The following is a 22,326-nucleotide window of genomic DNA, read 5'->3' as shown; positions in this document are numbered from 1 at the left end:
TATATGATTATTTGTGTTAATATAATAAAAGTGTAAAATAAAAAATGAAAAAAATAAAGAATATAAAGTAATTAAACAACTAATTATAAAGTGTAAAGTGTAAAAATAGTTTCAATTCCAAAAACACATTTTAAAAGTATTGACGAGACGTATAATTATTTAAATTTGTATAAAAGAAACGTATTATATATATATATATATATATATATATAGACTTGAGATCATGTGAGACCAATAGTTTTTCGTAAGACCCGTAAGACCAATTGTCAACCCTTGGATTAGATTTACAATCGTCAGATCTGAACATTTATAAACGCCACGAGACTTCTCAATAATTACAAAATTGTCACCTTGAAAATTTAGACCATTAGATCATTAGTTTATAAATTTGATCAATGAACATAAATTGGTCTTACCGGTCTCACAAAAACCATTGGTCTCACGTGAACCCAACCCTATATATATATATATATATATATATATATTAGTTAATATACGATTATGTGTTATAATAAATGTGTAAAATGAAAAAAAAAAGTAAAGAATATAAAGTAAATTAGACAATTAAAAATAAGGGTGTAAATTGTAATAATAATTTAGTATGAGAGTTCAGGGATAATCCATTTTGGGTAAATTATTTTTACACTTACACCTTTATAATTAATTGTCTAATTTACTTTATATTCATTACTTTTTTATTTTTATTTTACACATTTATTATAATATAACACATAATCGTATATTAATTAAAATATACAAAAAATATGTTTCTTTTTTCACAAATTAATTAATTATAATCGTCTCGTCAATACGTTCAAAATAAGCCTAACATTGAATGTTTTTGGATTTGATCTTATATTATTGAATATTATAAATACTTATGAATTATTTTTAGGGAAAAATACAATAAAAACCAATGAACTTTCTTGTTTGGAATGATCAAGTCCTTGGACTTTTTTTTGGAACAAATAAGTCCTTGGACATTCCAAAACATGTTAAATAAGTCTTTGGACAATTTTTTGGAACAAATAAGTCATTGGACATTCCAAAATATGTTAAATAAGTCCTTAGACATTCCAAAAAATGTTAAATAAGTCCTTGGACATTCTAAAATATGTTAAATAAGTCCTTAGACATTCCAAAAAATGTTAAATAAGTCATTGGACAATTTTTGGAACAAATAAGTCCTTGAACAATCCAAAACATGTTAAATAACTTCTTGAACTTTTATAAAACATGTTGGATACATTCTTATGACTTGTACAACTAGTTAAAATGATAATTATTTTTTTGTAAATGTAAGTACTTTTTTGTTATATTTGTTTAATTTTATAGATCTAAATACTTTTTGGTTCAAAAAATATTTAGGGGCTTAATCGTTCAAAATATGAATGTTCATTGGGTTTTTTTCTGGATTTTTTTTCAGTATTTTACCACTTTATTTTTTTCAAGAAGTTATTTAACATATTTTGGATTGTTGAATGACTTATTTGTTCCAAAAATTGTCCAATGACTTATTTAACATTTTTTGGAATGTCCAAGGACTTATTTGTTCCAAAAATTGTCCAATGACTTATTTAACATATTTTGGAATGTCCAAGGACTTATTTGTTCCAAAAATTGTCCAAGGACTTATTTAACATATTTTGGAATGTTCAAAGACTTAAATAACATGTTTTGGAATGTCCAGGGATTTATTTGTTCCAAAAATTGTCCAATGACTTATTTAACATATTTTGGAATGTTCAAAGACTTATTTAACATGTTTAGGAATGTCCAAGGACTTATTTGTTCCAAAAAAAAGTCCAAGAACTTAATCATTCCAAACAAGAAAGTTCATTAGTTTTTATTGTACTTTTCCCTTATTTTTAAAATATACATGTTTTCTACCCTTATGGTTATTTATCTAATGTATTTTTAAACGTATTGACGAGACAATTATAATATTCCAATTTGTAAAAAAAGGAACGTATTCTTTTCATGTATTTTAGTTAATATACGATTATATATGTTAACATGATAAAATGTGTAAAATAAAAAATGAAGATGTAAGAGATATAAAGTAAATTAAATAAATAATTATAAAGGTGTAAGTTAGTAAAAGAGGTGTATGAGATTGTTTATTTGAAACAACTTATATTTTTCTTTAAAAATATTTATCAACTCATTATAAGTTAAAATGATTTAACTTCTTTAAAAAATTATTATTACCGGTTTGGTACCGGTATAAGCTGTTTATCTAAACACTCAAAAGTGCTTATTACCTGTGTCACATCGAAATAAGTCAATAAATTGTTTTCATAACTCATCCCAAACAACCCAAAATAGCTATTTGGGTTTGTTAGACTTTTATCGCCTATAATGACGATGTTGACAACACATAGGAAACCATTTCCTCTTTTGGAATAAAGTTGTTTATTATTTCAAACAAAAACTTTAACCTTACTAAACAAAGTAAGTTCAATGCCTTTTATAAATCCACTTAAAAAAATTTCATTAGAGAATAAAATAAACATAATTCCAACTAGGCGTGTAAATGAACCGAACGAATACGAACAGAGGCTTGTTCATGTTCGTTCATTTAACCTTAATTGAACAAACGAACGAACACGAATGGTAAACGAATGAAGATCTTTGTGTTCGTGTTCGTTCGTTTAGAAATCAGGTGTGTTCGTGTTCGTTTATATTCGTTCGTTAACATGCTAAATGAACGAACATAAACGAACGAATTAAACAAAAATTAATAAATATTATTTAAATTCAAAGTAAATAAATAAAAGATTATATATTAAATTTAATATATAAACGAACGTTCACGAACATAAATGAACGAACGAGACTCTTGTTCATGTTCGTTCGTTTAACCAAACGAATAAAAAGTTTTGTTCATCTTCATTAATTTATTAAATAAACGAACATAAACGAACTTTCCGCCGAACGGTTCGCTGAACGTTCGGTTCGTTTACAGCCCTAATTCCAACCTTTTAATCTTATCGTATTTTTTCTTTGTCACGTCAATTTCTTATGTGCAAAAATATCGCGTGATTAAAGTGCATGTCATATTAGACGTAGATTCCATGAATTTAGTCGACTAAATATCAAACATTTATAATTATAAAGAAAACACGTATTTTCTTCTGTGTATGGAAAGAGATCGAGAATAATTGCAAGACCACATGCCAAACTTCATCTTGTCAAAGAATTTTATATAAACAACCATTTTACGATGATTTTTGGGATCAATTAGATCGATATAATTCATGGACGTACGATCATATCCCGTTTGTGTTGGTTCAAATAGATTTAAGCAAATACGTGAACGATGATATCATGTCAAAAAATTGCATCGACAAAAACACCAAATCGCTACACTCTCGACAAATTACAACGATACGTAGCCTACGCTCGGAAATCATAACGTAAGCACGAAAACGTCACTTGTCATTGAATCAATCTTCGTTAATTTTCTTCGAAACGTATTTCTTGAAAATAAATTTAAATTAAATTAAATTAAAAGAAGGCCTTAAATAAAACAAGATGATGAATCTCTATCTCATAAGAGCAAACATAGACCAACTGGAAGTCGTGGCAGCTTGGCTTCCTCTGGATGAACGTTGACCATGATTTGTGGGTCCGGTTTTGAAAAGGAATGTGAACAGGTGGCGAGATTTTATTGGCTGAGAAGCCCTTAACTCCGGAAGTTTGGTGGAAGTGGGACCCATACATATGGTTACAGTGTAAATTAGGTCTTAAATAGGAGCATCTCATAATCCAAGTTTACCGGTTCGAATTTATTCAAATGGCCGCCAAACACCACAGCAAACCATTTTAAACACTATTTTTATTATTATATTTATCTATATTATATTATAAACCAGATTTATCAAAAGTATTAAAAACTAGTTTTTAATGCACAAAATACTATACATTTATGTACAAAGTCTTAAAAATCTTAAAAACAATTAATAATGCATCAAGTATTACTACTTTATGCATTGAGTTTTAAAATCTCTTAATCTACAATTAAAATAACATATAGTATAACTTACCAATACACATTATTACATTTTGTTTTCATGTTCACACGATACTTTTGATACCTTTCATTCATACCTTCACCCTTTTATACATCTATGTTTTCTCCTCATCCCCCAATGTAAGATTTAAACTGATATTCATCATGAGTTATTAAAAGTTCTTTCATTTATCTCTTATTCAATTGTTCTAGAACTCTCAGTCTCGCTCTCGATCTCTTAATTCTTGTTCTTGGTGTAAATCAAACACATTTGTGAAGTCGTTTAAATATGTTGGATTTTAAATTGTCATACAATTTTTTTCATCAATAGACTGTAATTGGAAACGTAACTCTTGTTTATTCAAATTGTATTAATAAGTAAAGACCAAGTGTAACTTATATCATCGTTAAATCTTCTATAATAAAACCAGTGAAACATCAAAATTGTTAAAATTCATGGTTCCCGTCGCATTGCACGGGTACACAACTTGTATTCTTATTGTAAATTATTAGGTTTATTAAGATATATAACAATCTATAAATTGTAAGTGTTTAACGTTTTATATTTGATATATTTAGATAGGTTTAAATTGAATATGTTTTAGTAATTGGTTGGCATAATTTAGATAACATATTGCTATCAGCGATTGAGCCAAAATACAAAATTAAGAGGAACACCTAACATAAATCTATACTATATTATAAAACATTTGATAAAAAAAATTAAAACCATTTTTTATGCATAAAGTACTGTTTTTTTATATATATTACTTAAAATTCAAGATCGTAAGTAAATTGTACGTCAATACAACTTATTAAAGCTTCATTTTTGAATTTGTGTGACTAACTATAGATAAACATTATCAAATACGGAATATACATTTTATTTTGAATATAAAAAATCTAAAATATAATTAGGATAAAATTAGGATAATCATTAGTTATAACAAAATACTTGATTATCATATTTATGACAATTATATTATTAAACGATAAATAAATTACTTCGTTATCAGATCTAAATTAAGTTATTGAATTAAAGAAATTACATAAAAAACCAGAACTTCAAATAGTAAATTTGATACTAATATTAGTATGTATATATATATAGGGTTGGGTTCACGTGAGACCAAAAGTTTTTCGTGATACCCGTAAGACCAATTTATGTTCATTGATCAAATTTATAAACTAATGATGTAATGGTCTAAAGTTGCAAGGTGGCAATTTCGTAATTAGTGAGAAGTCTCGTGGCGCTTATGAATGTTTAGATCCGACGATTGTAAATATAATCCAAGGGTTGAGAATTGGTCTTACGGGTCTCACGAAAAACCATTGGTCTCACATGATCCCAAGTACATACATATATATATATATATATATATATATATATCTATATCTATATCTATATAGGGTTGGGTTCACGTGAGACCAAGGGTTTTTCGTGAGACCCGTAAGACCAATTTATGTTCATTGATCAAATTTACAAGTTAAATATCTAATGATCTAAATTGCATGGTGGCAATTTTGTAATTATTGAGAAGTCTCGTGGCGTTTATAAATGTCTAGATTTTCATATTGTAAATCTAATCCAAGGGTTCAGAATTGGTTTTACGGGTCTCACGAAAAACCATTGGTCTCACATGATCCCAAGTCTATATATATATATATATAGGGTATATTTCTTTTACAACCTTGTGTATTTGTACAACCCTTACAACCCAATTAATTATAGAAATGATGGGAGTTCATTTATTATGATTTGAATATTTATGCAATATGAATAGAGTTCATTAATTATGATTGATACTTTATATTAAGAAACAATTAATTGATTAAAAATTGAATGGTTGAGATGAGGGTTGTATAGGGTGTAGGAATGACAAAGGATGTAGAATAACATCCCTCTCTCTCTCTCTCTCTATATATATATATATATATATAGGAGTGATCAAATAAAAATTGTCCTCATTTGTGTAAACCGTGCAAACCACCTTCATCCGTCGATTTCATTGTTTGATCTAATGAAATTTTTTCATGAAATTGTTTAATCTTGTGAAATTCTTTCATATAGTATTTTTTTTGATGAAGTTGTTTCATATATGGTTGTGAAATTGTTTCATATAATACTTAATGAAACTGTTTCATGTATTTCTCTAAAATAAAACTGTTTCATGTATTTCTCTAAAATTAAAATAATGAAGATGATAATATCTATGATTCACCCTTCACAATAAAAATGATTAATCAATCTCTCATAATTACAAAAAAATGAACAAAATGAAAAATTGTGATTGGTTGAATGAAGTTTGCACGGTTTGTACAAATTGAGTGGTTTGCATTTGATCGTTCCCCTATATATATATATATATATATATATATATGGTTGGGTTGGGTTCACGTGAAAACAATATGTTTTCGTGAGACCCGTGACACCACATTTTTACACTTGAAACTTCACAGCAAAAACACTGTGAAGGTTAAAAAAAGTCGAACATGTTCAGCATAACACTGTGAAGGTTACCTTCACAACATTTTGCTGTGAAGTTTCAAGTGTCAAAAGATGGTCTCATATATATTCCAATTTTTTATGATATATTTGAATTTATATTTTATTCAAAAATAAAAATATTATCGTTTTCTCAAAACCACTAAAAACCGTATTATATCGACATAGATAAATAATAAAACAAAAGATTAAAATTGAGATATATCTCGTTATATTATGCAATCACCCTTCTAGTAATTTTGAAAGATTGAAATGGATAGTTGATGGCTTGAAATAGTAAGTGTTCACAGTAGGCACAAAATCCCCACAGTGGTGGTGCAAGTGCACACCGACACTATCATCGCTTCAAGTAATAAAGTGGTATAGTACTAAGATCGTTTCCACAGAGACTGGACTACTGAGAATCAGAGAGTTTCATGAACTTCTTGAGCATGTTTCGGTTTGTGAATAAAAGTTGGATTTTGTTGGTAAAAAGCTTTAAAATACGAAATAAACCTTTTCAAATTAAGAGATGGGTATGGGTGCAAGTTTCCCTTAAGAAGATTGTAGGAATAGTATGGTCAGAAACTCATGGGACTTCTATAGAAACTCCAATATCTCGAAAGTGAATTTTCATATATTGTGCCAACGGAGTGCCCACAAAGTGCCCACCGTCTTTAATTTTAAGCTTGCCGAATTAGCTAAGTGATAAAAAGATATCTAGTTCCACTAGCTTGAAAATTTATACTCAAATCTCTTTATAATATAAATCTCGACTAATATTTGAACCTTAGCTAAAAACATGCAAAATCCGTATCTCTACGTGATTATCAAAGACTTTAGCAAATCTTTGTGCATCACTTAAGTCGTATTTTGAATCCGTCCATATCTAGATCAAGGATATAATATTAACATTTTAAAGTGATCAGTTAATCCGCGTTGAGTTTAAGTCACGACTTTAAGTGACCAAGCTTAAGAATTATTAACAATGACAACACTCAAGTATGCCTACTATTCTTAAGTTTGACTCACACCCACACCCAAAAAGGGTGATTAGATCATAATAAGATTACAGAACATAGATGAAGAAGATAAATGCATAAAAAAATACTTGAATTTAAATTTACTAAAACTGTTGCCCTCAATGGGCATACAGACTACAGTGGATAGAAACATAGCTGAAAAATAAATACGAGACAAGAAGTAAATACAGAAAATTAAACTTGAACTACTGCTCAAGATCTTCAGTTGAGAGTAAAATGCTTCAAGAGATGTGTCTTCCAAATGAGAGTAAACGCTTCAATTTATAGGAGAAATGGAGAGATGAACATCCCTTTTATCCAAAGGAAGAAAACTTCCTTCAATCTTGAGGGTAAAGACTTCATTTCACCAAAAAGGCTATTACGCCACTATCAAAAGTTCACAAGTTGGTAAGTCCCCAAAACATACTTGACACAAAATCAAGTCAACAAACATTTTGATTTGTTCAACAACGCCAAATAAAATCATTCTTTAACTCAAAATACATTTTTCAAGATTTAAAATAATATTTTGTCTTGAGTCATCCAAATACCCAAATAATTCCCTTTTTATGAAATAAATCTCATTTGGTGTCTCAAACACCCAATAAATCATTCTACACATTTTTCTAGAGATTTCATATCCCAGATATATTAAAGATGCAAATCTAATCAAATAATCAACATATTTGATAAATATTTAAGTAACATCATTGAGATTTTGAAATATATATTTTTGGCATGTACAAAGTTTTCACAAAGCAAGTTGAGCTAATCTTGCTAGATTTAGGCTAAATCTAGGTTTTACCCCACTATTGAGCTTCCTTTGGTGAAGATATGGAATCCTCAAGATTCTACTACAAATCTACGGTGAAAGGCTCTCAATAACACTTCCTTTTCTCCTAAGTCATACACATAATAGAATCCAAGAAAGAATGAGAGTTGATGGTGCAAAAATGTTCAAACCCTAGATTCAAAGACAAAGATGAGATCTTACCTTCAACCTCTATGAAATCCAAAATCATCAAGAAAGACTTAATTATATTTGTTACCATCTTGAGCCTCCAAATACGAAACCCACAACCTCAAGAATCTCTCAAATCCGGTAAGAAATGAAGAAGTTATGGCAAAAATGAGGAAAACCAGATTTTCGGCCTTTTTGTGTAGGTCAGGTCTCTACGCTAGTTTCCAGCCGACTTTAACTAGTGTGGAAATTATCCTGAGCTTAAAAATCAGACTTCCAATGCCTGACACGACTTTTGAAGTGAGTTTAACTCATTTGATAACCATCTTGACACTTTATTGCGTTTTTAAGCTGATTTCCGACTTCTCGCGTGACAAAACTTCCATGAGAGGTCTCTTAATGCCTCAGATGACTTCCAACACAAATTTTCTTCATCCCAAACCAAACATGAATCTTGATTTAAATTCCACAAACATTCAATAATGGTTGGACACTAAATGACTTGTTAAAACAAATCTACACGCTTAAACGATTAACCATAAAAACATGGGTGTTACATATATGTATAAATCTATCTATGTGGATTAATCTTGTCTGTACATATTAAGACGGTTTTTGTTTGGGAGGTGTTTTTCATAGATGGAATGAGAATGTTTTTAATTGGGAAGGACATGTTTGGGAAAAACTTGGCTTTCTGCATAAAGCTCCTCCTAAAAGCTTATTGCATAAGCCATTTTCTATATCATTAAGCACTACCAAACAATCATTTAGTTGACTAATAAACATGAGTTGAGCAAACAATCATTTGTGAGTCCAAATAATCTCATTAAGCTACTAATAAACATGCCCTAAGTCATAAATAATTAAACACTCTTCTATGGTTGAACAAATAAGCCGTCTAGATCATTGAGCTCATTAAGCTGTAAGCACCCCTCAGTCTATTTTGAACTTAAAATAAACCAAATAAGTATATATCTTTATTACACATGCATTAGATATAACACAATTTATTAGTTTGACTACTAACTTCCTGGAAAGATTGGCAACCAACTTACACCTATACTTTCTTTGAGTTCGATTAATAAATTTATACCTTTTTGCATGTTTATGATGCATGCAACAACCTCCATCACATAAACAAACGCAAATCATTATAGAGAGAGTATAAGCATTAAACAAAATACAAACTCAAAATATAAAATCAAATACAATAAAAACATTAGATACAAACACAAAAACCAATCATGTTCCAAAATAAGATAGAAATGCGAACCTTGAATCTTGATAGAAGCTCAAACCCTAAAATCAAACACTACAAAAATCTAAAAAACTAACTTAATCCCTAACATCAAGTACTAAAAAACCTTCAGAATTGGAATCAAACCCTCGATTTGCATATATATATATATGTATATATATATATATATAGAGAGAGAGAGAGAGAGAGGAATACATCGTTGGGTTACGAAAGATCAAGTTACAGATATAGGATGGGAATATATTGAAGTGGAAAGAAATTGAAGGATGTGGTGTACATTGTTGTAAAGAGAAATCGAGGGGATCAAGTTGCAGGCCTTTATTGGAGGGTGAACATCGTTGAGCATTCTTCTCCAAAGAGGAAGTGAGTTTCAGTTACTTATCGGAGGGTGTTCATCGTTTCACTAAGAGAGAGAGAGAGAGAGAGAGAGAGGTATAGAGTGTTGGCCGAAGGAGATGTGTTAGCTGATGGAGAGGTGTAGGTCGATAGAGATGGTCATTCATTGAGGTAGTCGGAGATCCAGAAGTAAGGTTTGTTGGTGGGGTGCTTTGCTTCCTTCATGTCATATATAATATGAATATATAAATGTATTTTAATATATAATTAATAATTAATATAAGATGATATATGTTGAATGTAACACCTGTATTTATGATAGATGCATCTACGAGTTGATCGAACAACTTTTGTTGTATTAACCTTGAGTTAACAATATTTAATCATGTTCTTTAGTTGTGGGTTGTTTTAAGGTCATATGATTACAAAAAACGAGGATTTTTGGGCATAAAAATCTCCTTAATGCGACCAAGATCTCCGTTAAACCTCTGATGAGAAAGTTGTAGGTGAAAGTGGTTCACTATGGTTAGAAGGACAAGTGGGAGTGAGTTGAACGAGAGCAAAGCAAGTTTCAGTGGTGGGCTAAAAGGGTCTTGATGACTTGGCACACGGCTTAGGTCATATTTGAAGTCCCCTAACTCTAGAATGTCAAAATGGAGCTGAAATCCTGAAGCACAGAGTTAGCCGATCGATATGTGAGAATGGTCTCAGTGGAGGTAACATATAGAGTTAGGTTACTGAATATGCGTCTAAGGTCTCAGTTGAGGTGGCATATAGAGTTAGGCAATTGGATATGCGACTAGGATCTCCATTGAGGTAACATATATTAAACAGAGAGTTAGACCACTGAATATGTGACCAGAGTCTCAGTTGTGATTGCATATATGAAGTTCTAGGTGAGAATTCAAGCACGGGAGACCAGATTTGCGACTTATGTCATGTATGATGACGTATATGACCTATAGACGGATAAAAAGTCAGATTTTTTGGGTTTTAACTCATTTTCTTCCCCTCTTCTTTTCTCTCCTCCTCTTGGTGATTTGTGGAGTTCTTGGCAACACTTTTGGAAGATTTTGGAGGGATCCAACTTGTTGCTTCAAAGGTTTGTGTTTGGAAAAAGGAATCCATGGAAGAGTTTGGTTGAGATATCTCAAATTCTTGATGTGGTGAGTTTCGTGAACGCTTTATGCTCTAGTTTGATAATCTTTGCAGATCTAAAGCTTATGCTCATTTATGGTTCATTTCTAGACTTGAGGAGGTGAGTGGTTCGAAAACCCTAGATCTTTGTTGGGGATGAACTGAAGATGGTGGAATCTCCATTTTGGAAGCTAAGGATTTGATGAATCTAGGTCTAATGAAGGAAAAGGATGAATATGCCAATATTGGCCTATTATAATCGAGTAAGTTCATATGGTCGATGAGGCTACACTAATTGCAGAAAATGGTGACTCGATACACAGGTTTGGTAAAATTGGGTGGAACCGATGTTGACTTGATGCTATCAAGCCATCTTTTGATCTCTCTTCCTCAAATCATCGACGTACATGCATTCTGATCAATAATAAATGGAGGTACATAAATTTTTTATTTTCAATTAAAATCTGTATATTGGTTGGCATACACCCTTTTCTATTATAGTTTAACGATGTAGCTATGTCACTTTAACCTGTCTTTGTTAAATATATTTACAATGATCATTAAAAGCTATCATCAGACTTATTATAAGTTGGTTGTTATAAATAGCGTTCAGTTTCTAAATGAATCGAGTCCTTGATCTGTTTCTAGTGAGAAAATAGGCATTAATTATGATATCACGTCTATTTTAGAAAAATAATGCGAAAGACCGAATTTTGAAACGGCAAAAGTAGTTTATCAGTTATGTGTCCTATCTGTAAGTTACTCTAAACTATAAGCATCCGACAAAGATTGTAAGGAAAAACTATTTAGCTGTTACGTCCATGTAAAGTTGATTGTCAGGGTCGTGCAATTGGTAATCGGCATCGAGTACATAACCTGACCCTTCATTCTATTCAGTCTCGTTATGTAGCATAAGCGTAGACTTCCTACGCTAACAAACATGTCGGTTTTGTCACTCTGAGTTCAAAAATTTCGTTTATTTTCCTATGAACAATTTTTTAATTTTTTTTATTAATAAAAACTCAGATCTTACATCGTGCATCACTCACAATAATGCACAAAACATCTAATCGAAAATGGAGTTGTTAAGAACGAACCCACAAATTATGTTTAGTTCTTGGTTGTATTATAATTTCAATCATGGTTAATTCTTGTGATTAAGATGGTTTTTGAGTAAGGCACATGGTTTTGAATGACGTGAAGCGCGACGTGACGACAAGGTCAAGCCTTACAAGTTACGGCTTGGTTATGACGTTTTTCAAGACGTGCCTAAGACGGCATATATATATATATATATATATATATATATATATATATANATATATATATATATATATATATATATATATATATATATACACACACACACACATATATCTACAGTTGTATGTGTTGGTGTTTTGAATAAATCGTACAACATATTAAATTCATATAAAGTAATAAAACGAAAATATAAAGAAGAACAATAAATACCAAATACATAGCGCTTAAAAACGATATCAAAAATGCAAAACCGGGATCAAGTCTCTTGAATCTCTACTAGCGACTTTTATTCGATTTTCAAAAAATTCGTGTTTGACTTTTCGTGTACAAGAATGTGAGTAAATATTTACCTATTTAAGGTTTTAGTTTTTATGGTCCTTTTTTATATTTATTTAAGTCATGGATCCCGTACATAATTATCATTTGTCCCTCAAGTTATATACAAAATAACGCGTCGTAACAGCCCAAAACGTGTAGTAATGCGCCACAATGCATTATAATGCAAGTCAAGCCGTAGAGTGGGACACTATGGTTAACATGACGGCAAACTCAAGTCCTAACGTTGTAACGAGTTATTTAGAACCATGATAAGACATCAACCTAATGTCTTATAAATGGCGACGAGAGCCCGTTTCACATAAAGAATTATTAGAATTTAGCACATTATTATACGTTAATAAGATTTAACTTCTTGAAAAACGGTTTGATACCGGTATAAACTGTTTATCTAAACACTCAAAAATGCTTATTATCAGTAACCAACACTCCCTAAATCCAGAAAAAAGAAAATGATTGTGCTGGTTTATAGTTGGAGTTGTTAACATGTTTAATCTGTGTACATGAATCTATGTTGGCATTTTCTAGAGCCACGTCACTTACGGGGTCAAACAATGAAGAAGTTTGGCCTTCCCGACTTTGTGATGACCATAAGTCATTTTCATTGAATTTAGTTGAGTTTATAATTGAATTCAACAATTTTTTTTATTAACCTGGATATCCAACCTGCTATACGAGCCGACTAATCCCAAGACGACCACCTACTTTACAAATAGCCCGGAGTTACCGTATTTGAACCTTCGTGGCCACAAAGGGATTTTTATTTTTCCTTGGATTTGGATGATACTTTTAACATTTGGAGCCAAGCTCAAACCAATCAAGCACCACCCTTGTGGTTGAATTCAACAATTTTGTAAATATAGCATTCAAAATCTGTCTATTTTAAAATATGAAACAATTTTGATTAAATAAACGAGTATATACGTAAATTCATAAATTTAAAATAGATAGTCATAACGAAAATATTAGTAGTCGTAATAGCGTTTAATTATAAAACATGGTGATTCCAAGATCTTCAACAGAAATACGTGTCTTTTAAACGTTGTCCGTCTTTTGTAAAAGTACGCCATTAAAACTGACAAATTACATTAAAATAAGAAACGCTTTATTTTAATTCATAGTTTAAGAAATCTATTCTCAAAAGCACTATTTTGATATACGACAAATGCAACAAATAAATTAACACATCCTTATCACTACTGTAGGTGAGGTTTGAACCTCTGACCTCCTAGAAGACTAAAGATTACGATACCGCTAGGACAAAGGTCTTTTGATGTATAAATTTTTTGAATCATACAAATGGTTCCAAAAATGAATAGTCAATCCAACCTAATCGAAGCGAATCGATACTTACTCGAGTTATAACTCTCTAAAGCATACACGTCTGGTTGGAATTGGATTAAAGTTATGTGAATCGAACCCAATCCGATGACTTTATATACCATGAATTTAATATGTTTATTAAGTTCTTAATTAATATATGTACATAATACATTAAGCCGACCTAAAATTAGTTATATTCAAAATTACGTCACAATTTCAATCGTGATTTTACAATCTTATTTGCTTGAACCTTCAGCCTTATTTGTATATTTTTATTTTTATTTATTTAAAACAATAGCTTAGTTAAAACGTAAAATTGTGTACTAAAGTTTCAACCTGATAAACTCAACCAACCGATATAGTTTGGGTTGGTTAGGTTGTACCTTTGTTTAGGTTGGGTTGAGTCAAAAATTTTTTAGACCATAAAGATTGAGTTGGATTGTGTAAATGTTTTTTTCATAATCAACCCAACCCCTATGCAACAATAATTTCTGTAATTTGGATTTGGAGACAAAAATCAATTACGTTAGGTTTTTTTTTTTTTTTTTATTAACCTGGATATCTAACCTGCTATTCAAGCCGATAATCCCAAGACGATCACATGCTTTGCAGATAGCCCGGAGTCACTGCATTTAAACCTCTGTGGCTTTAAGGGGATTTTTATTTCTCCTTCGATTTGAACCTGAAACCTCTAGGTATTTTTGACCTTTGAAGCCAAGCTCAAACCAATCACACACCACCCTCGTGTTTCAATTGCGTTAGTTTTAATTTTATTAACAAGTGAATCGGCCACCAACGTCTATAAACAAAAATGGATCCGGACATTTTTTAAGCGGCTCACGATATAATTTATAGAATATAAAATAAAATAATCATTAGTTGTAAAAACTACGGTTTTATCAAAAATGGTCTATAAGTAGATTTGGATAATATTACGTATTCTATTTCTCGTCACTTGGAGCTTCTAAAACATGAAAGTGAGTATGAAGATTTCACAGAAATAGAGAAAAGAGTCATTTTACAAGGATGGTGTCTTATTGGTTTGAACTTGGCTTCAAAAGTCAAAAAGACCAGGAGGTCCATGCTCAAATCCAAAAAGAAATAAAAATTCTTTTGTAGCCACAAAAGTTCAAATGCGGTGACTCTGAACTGTCTGCAAAGCAGGTGATCGCCCTGGGATTAATCGGCTCGCATAGCGGGATTATTATATCCAGGTTTCATTAACTCGTACAAATTGGGTTAAATAAATTTTTGGTAGAATTATGCATAATATATTTGTACCCTATGCTTAACCAACTTGTATCTCAGACCAGTTTTATGTCAAAAGTTGAGTTTATACCTAATTTGACGTAAAGTTGATAATATAAACTTGAAGGGTTAAAACCGTCAAACGATTAAACTTTATATATATATATAATTAAATATATATATATATATATAGGGGCCTATTCAAGGGAGAACTGAGTTGTTTGTAGCACAAATTGATTATCAAAATGTGGTAAATTCTTCTCTAAAAAAACAGAATATTCATCATTCAATAGTGTTTAAAACAAACAACCACCAACACTAAAACCTAAATCTGATGATTTAAACCTAAAATCGTGTTAGGGAATGTAATGAGATGATACCTGTTTCTTCGATAGCTATAATATCAACATCATCTTCAACGTCGTGGTCTAGGTCAATGGGTTGGCTTTCTTTATTTGAGAACTTAAACATCGATTTCGCCTTTAACTTACCGCTCCTTCTTCCTGTACCATTCCACATTACAGAAACAAGGGTTACGGGATTATTCATATTGAAAATGAAGAACAGAAATCGATTCTACCTATTCCTCCGTCATCCTTCATCGTTTTTGTATAGACTTGCACTTGCGATTTCTCTAGGGCTTAAGGGAATCGTCGTCTCCGTCTCAAATACAAGAAAGTATCTTCACCATATTTGGATTCGAATTGAACAAGAATATTAACGGATTTGAGCGCGCGCTCAAATCCGGCTCAATAAATTAAAATACAAAATGACCATCTTGCCCTTATTCATATAATGTCATTAAATGATAGTAATTTATTTATAGAAATACATTAACTAAGATTCTTTTTAATCTTACCCATTGATTTTTATAATATATGGTTGAGATTGGTTCTTACAGTTACCACAAACAATTTAGTTCTCATTTGATTAAGCCCCTATATATATATATATATATATATATATATATATATATATATATATATATACACACACGAGAATGAGGACGGTCATCACCGCCTCATTCTCCTCAATCTCTCGTCTCTTTTTTTTCTCTAAAATTCTCTCGTCTTCTCTCTAAATTTCACGTCAAGTTACTAAAAGGATCGAAATAATAATTATATATTCGAAATCCACTCTCCGAACCCTTCTTAAAGGTATAAATTTCATTCAGTTTCATTAAGGTGTTTATGTTAGGGTTATTAAGACTAGTTTATAAACTGTGTTTATATCTAAGTTTACGGATTGATATTGTCAAAATTATGATATATTTGATGTTTAGGATGCTAATACTGGTTATATTGATGTAGATATGAAAAGGGTATATTATAGTTTTAATACGGTTAGATTGTGGGTATATGTTTAACCGTACACCAATTGTTCGGTTAAATGTCGGAAGGAGTAAAAATGCATGATTAAGCTTAGGTTAACGACCATTGGATTTATTTTACTGTTTAACATATTAAAATATGTTTATAGCATGTAAATGTAGCGAATCATGAAAGTTGGATCATAAAAGTTAGTCGGGAATTACGGAATCGAATTTTACCGACAATGTAACTCCCGTACTTTGGTAGTGTATWACTCACAAACCGTAAGTCGGAATAAGCTTGTATTTTGCAGACAGAAAGATCTTACTGCATACTACAACTTTTATGAAGAGTCGAAAATCTAGTTATGACACTAGGTGGCTCGAAACAGTGTGCTTTTGGGGCTGTTTACACTGTATTCGGTATTAATTTGCAGTTTTGTAAAATTCATATAAAATAGATGGATGATCCAAATGAGATTATTTTAAAAGCAATAGACTCGTATGATACTAACCTACAACTTTCATTTAGAAAATATAATCTAGATTGGTCTCTAAGTAAGATAAAAATACTTAGAAATAAGAGGGTCAGAAACGGTTGGATCGAAAGAGAATAAGGTTAACTTTTTACGTTTGAGTTTCAATTCATATCAAGTACATTAAGACCTAAGTAAATTTATTAGAATAATTATGTTACGGTTTTTGTGTTTTGTAAATAGTAACCGGTTATGCATTCGTTAGGCACGCGRGCAAATCAAACTTGATCGTGAATTTCCGTTTGATCGTGCGTTAATTGTCAAATTCGGTTAAGGTACGGATTTCATATCTCACTTGACACGGGGATAGTCATTTGCGTAAGGCTTCCTAATCCGGATAATCTGTGATAAATTCCAAATAATTTGTTTTGAATTTCCTTTATGCTTATCAAATGTTATTGAACTTTGTTTCCTTTTGAACTACGACTTATATTCTTATTCGGAATATGAATCATTTTGATCACTTGACTTGTTTTATTGCTTCATTTGTAAAACATTTTACTATAGACTCAATAACTGGAACACCGGTATTGAGATGTTTCCATGGTGACTAAAACGATCATGGCGTCCTTATTTTTATAGTCCTTAAAAGTGGACTTGATTATGTACCGGTCGAATAGAGGGCGTATGGATTGATCCTAGGAACCGTTATCGGATATTGAATTATGGATGTGGTTAAATCCACGGAGAGGATTGTTGTGTTGTGCTCATACCCCTTTCCTCACTTGTGCCTGAATGGACTGATCATCCTTTGGGAACAACGCGTCCTCGTGATGCAGTTTGGTCTTCGGACCCTTGACATGCTTTTAGGGCATTTTGACTTTCTTTTGGATTATCATTTGACGTTATAAATTGTTTTTGAACTTGTTATCTCATATTCATTGTTTAGTTATATTATTATCCGTTCACTGAGCATTAAGCTCAGCCGAGATTTTHTTSTCCTCRGCAGGTACATGACTTAGCAGGGATTTTGGGATGAGAGCTAYRGAGATGACAATATTGAAGATAACCCATTAAGTCATACGTTTGTTAAACTTTTGATAACTAATATAGACATTTTGATATGGGACCATATTTTGAGACACGTTATCTCCATTTGTGGTTATGTAATTATCTTTTGATAAATTTTATTAGCCGCTTTATTTTATATAGCACGTTGTTTGTTTTATTCCAATTGTGGCATCTCCCGTCTTTGACCACGCGGACGTGGGTGTTACAGGGTTGTATATAAAAAATGATGTATCTCTTCTTTTTCTCCCCTATAAATATGAACCATTATTTTTTAGTTAAATTTCAAGGCAAATATTCCATACTTATTTCTCTACTTCTACCGTGTTCTTTAATTTTATTATATTTTATTATATTTTATTATAAGCTAATCATCTTTTTGGATGTAGGTGTAAACCAAATTTAAAACCAGTAACTTGGGAATTGCCAATATTGCTAATTCTTAAGTATGGTCACTTGAGTCGAAACTTTAATTCAACATCGATAAACCGATCACTTTGAGTTACTTTGAGTTATTAATATTAGATTATTGATTCAAAGATAGACAGATATGAAATACGGCTTTAGTGATACACAAGGATTTGAGAAAGTCTTGATAACCACTTAGATATACGAGTTTAGTATAATTTTTGCTAAAGTTCAAATATTGGTCTGAGATCTGCATTACAAAGAGATTTGAGTATAAATCTTCAAACTAATAAAACTTTGTTGGTTAAAGATTCGTTCATTTAGAAACTCCTTAGGCATCACTACACCCAATGCACTTTTCCGTTTGAAATAATTATAATTAAATCAATTGACAATCCTACAAAACAAACAAGTCTTTGAACATTCCAAAACCTGTTAAATACTTCTTTGGACATTCCAAAACCTGTTAAATAGTTTTTACAAGCAAACCCAAATGGGGTTTTAATCCATAACCAAATGCATAAAGTAGTAGACTTGGAAAAACAAGCCTTCATCTTCAAAGGTAGAATGGCTTTTACATGTTGATGCCTTTGGAGCCCAACAAGTCTGTCAAGCTTCTACAAAAACTATCATTCAAATCTCCGTTCTTCTGAATCAATCATCAGGCTTTTTCATCACACCAAATTTATCATAAACCAAAAAGCTCATATAATCAAAGAAACTAATAGAAATTCTATAAAAAGATGAAAACTTGATCAAAATCCATGTAATTCAATGTATGATTTCAACAACAAAATGCATGATGGTTTGCCTCAGAGGTAGTGACAATATTTGAGTATCATCATCTTTAATTCTGATAATACGTGCAAATGGAATACATCATTGGCAACCCATTTCATAGTCCACAAATTAATGCAAATGAAAATCAATGGAATTCACAGAAGAATTTGAACTCAATACAGAACCTGAACTTGAACACGAACATATGAGCATCAGAGAGATTCCCACAGACAAATCATCATGTTCCAATGGAATACAGATGTCCCTGTCTGATCTATCATCACTTGCAAATAACTAAAACTAAAATTAACCCAAAATTTCAAACTATCATCAACAACCCATATTATTCTACTGATAAAAACATGAAGTTGCCTCAGATTAAATTCGTTTCATTGTGTGAACTCAAAGTATATTTATAAACCATCACAGGCAACGACTGATTGATTCATACCCACTACGCATAACAAGAAATTGAAAACGATTTCAACAAATTTAACAAACAGACGAATAATCGAACAGTTTTGGAGATCAAAAACGAAATGTTGTAGGTAGATTATAAGAATTGCATCAGAGAGATTCCCATTATAGACTTGGTCATCCCTACTCCAAAATTGAAGTTCTGATGTCCCTGTCTTTTTATCATCACTTGCAATCTATTTACTAAATAAAACACATAAATCATCGCAAGAAACATCTAAATCATATAGAGAACAAAATGAAGATGTTTGTGCCTCAGATTAGGTTGATTTCATGGTGTGAATACTCAAAGTATATTTAATACCCATCACAGGCACAGAAATAAAATCACCAAAAAACCGAAAATAAGAAAAAGATCGGAGCTTTATCGTAGATGGTTTTCAAAGAAACTGAAAGAATGCAGCGAAATTTGGGAAGTTGAACAGAGATCATAGATGGGTTTGAGGAAGTGAATTAGGGTTAGGGTTTATGTGGGATGGGTGGGGGGACGATTATATATACAAGTCAGCTGTATGTATATGGAAGCTTGTGTGGGTGATGTTTTGCTAGGGCATCATTTCATGTTCTGGGCCTGTTATATTCATAATTTCTTTTATGGCAATGGGCCCAATGGAAAAGAAGATTTTTGGCCCATTTGTGTGTTGCTTTCTTTCTTTTTGAAGGATTTGTGTATTATTTTTTTAATATAAAAAACAATTTATTTTTTATTTTATAATTTAATAAATGATTAATGATTTCTTTTGTAACTCTATTAGTGAGAGACCTTAGTCACACAAAATTAATCATATACACCAAATCCATAATTTTCCGAATTTAAGGATGCTAGTAATTTTCATGAATCAAATCTCTCACTTTTATAATAAATTATTTCGATTGGATAACATCGAATTTCAAGTGTCAATAAATAAATACATGTCATTATTTAGGTAGCGTTTGGTATGCAGACATGCTTGGATAGACTGGACATGAAAGAACTGGACAGGCAAGGGGATAGGACTGGACGGGACAGAACAAGTGTATGTCTGGTGTTTGATACGACTGCGACTGGATGGGATATAACTAGATAAGTTACCCCCATAAGTTATTTGATGATTTTAAATATTATGTAATAGTTATAATTAATACAAATAGAGTAAATAATTAAAGAATTTAATTTACAAATATTTTTACATAATTTTTCATATAAATGAATACATACATATATAATGGTACCAAATTTGAATGACAAATTTGATATAACTGATAGTAGTAGTAGTGGTGGAGGTGGTTTTGGTTATGGTGAAGGTGGTGGTGGCTGACGGTAGTAGTGTCGATGACAAACAGTGATTGTGGAGGTAGAGACAATGGTGGTTAGTGGACGACGATAGTTATAGAGAACGTGAAGATGGTGGTGTTGGTGGAGGTTTGACAATGGTGGAGGAGGTAGTTGTGGCTAATGTAGTGAAGATAGTGGTGGTGGTGGTGATTATGGTGGAGGTGAGGTGGCAATGGACGACAATGGTCGATGGTGGAGGTCGTGGAGGAGGTTGTTGTAGTAGAGGAGTTGGAGATGGGCAATCGGTGGTGGTGGTAGTGGCAATGGATGATGGTGGTCGGTGGTCGATAGTGGTTGTAGATATGGCAATAGATAGCGGTGGTCGGTGGTCGACGGTGGTTATGGAGGTCTTGGAGGAGGTTGTCGTGGTATAGAAGGAGTTGGAGGTAGCCAACGGTGGTAGTGTTGGTGGTAATAGGTGGTGGTGGTTGTAAATGTGACAATGGATGGTGGTGGTCGGTGGTGGTTGTGGAGGTAGTGAAAGAGGTTGTTGTAGCAGAGGAGGAGTTAGAGATGGCGAATGGCGGTAGTAATGGTGGCAATGGACGGTGGTGGTTGATGGTTGACTACGTTAGAGGTGGCGATGGACGATGGTGGTTGTGGAGGCGGTGGAGGATGTTGTTGAAGTGGAAAAGGAGGTGGAGATGGCGGCGGCTACTACCGCCGAAACTAGGGGTGATGACCATTAAAAGAAATACTATATCAAGGTTTTATATCAAACTATGGTATATTAGTGATATTTTAGTTTCTGTCTCATTCTTGTCTCATCTTGTTCCAAAAAAAAACCTCTTTTGTCCCATGATGTCCCACCTTATCCCAGTTTTTGTCCATGTCTCATGTCACGCCAAACGTGGGACAATGAGTTCTTGTTCTATCCCATGTTGCGCCAAATATGGGATAGTGAGTTTTGTCCCATCCTGTCTTGTCTCGTCCAATGTACTAAACGCAACTTACTCTCATGTCTTGTATAGGGTTAGTTGAAGCAAAAAGTAATTCAATTCCATTCACTACGAGTAATTTCTTATACAATTTCTTAGCGACACGTAGTTTTATTAATTAGAAATTATGATGGCTGTGAGTATGATTTATAATAGGAAACTGGTTTTTAG

General features: G+C 31.9%; 5 non-coding genes across 5 annotated transcripts; all 5 read right to left on the bottom strand.

The window, feature by feature from the left end:
- Nucleotides 1–19,453: 19,453 nt before the first annotated feature.
- LOC112511920 lies at nucleotides 19,454–19,533 on the bottom strand. Its single transcript, XR_003069173.1, has one exon. It is a non-coding gene; the product is annotated as a small nucleolar RNA snoR122 (small nucleolar RNA).
- Nucleotides 19,534–19,631: 98 nt separating this feature from the next.
- Nucleotides 19,632–19,716, bottom strand: LOC112511915. The gene has a single exon (XR_003069168.1). It is a non-coding gene; the product is annotated as a small nucleolar RNA R44/J54/Z268 family (small nucleolar RNA).
- A 74-nt stretch (nucleotides 19,717–19,790) lies between these two features.
- LOC112511911 lies at nucleotides 19,791–19,861 on the bottom strand. The gene has a single exon (XR_003069164.1). It is a non-coding gene; the product is annotated as a small nucleolar RNA Z267 (small nucleolar RNA).
- Nucleotides 19,862–19,986: 125 nt separating this feature from the next.
- LOC112511913 lies at nucleotides 19,987–20,078 on the bottom strand. The gene has a single exon (XR_003069166.1). It is a non-coding gene; the product is annotated as a small nucleolar RNA R44/J54/Z268 family (small nucleolar RNA).
- A 71-nt stretch (nucleotides 20,079–20,149) lies between these two features.
- On the bottom strand, nucleotides 20,150–20,222 carry LOC112511912. The gene has a single exon (XR_003069165.1). It is a non-coding gene; the product is annotated as a small nucleolar RNA Z267 (small nucleolar RNA).
- Between the last annotated feature and the right edge of the window lie 2,104 nt (nucleotides 20,223–22,326).

Source organism: Cynara cardunculus (assembly GCF_001531365.2).
Source record: "Cynara cardunculus var. scolymus isolate 2C chromosome LG 4, CcrdV1, whole genome shotgun sequence".
NCBI lineage: Eukaryota > Viridiplantae > Streptophyta > Magnoliopsida > Asterales > Asteraceae > Cynara > Cynara cardunculus.
The sequence above is the reverse complement of the archived record's forward strand: the minus strand, read 5'-3'. Positions and strand labels throughout refer to the sequence as shown.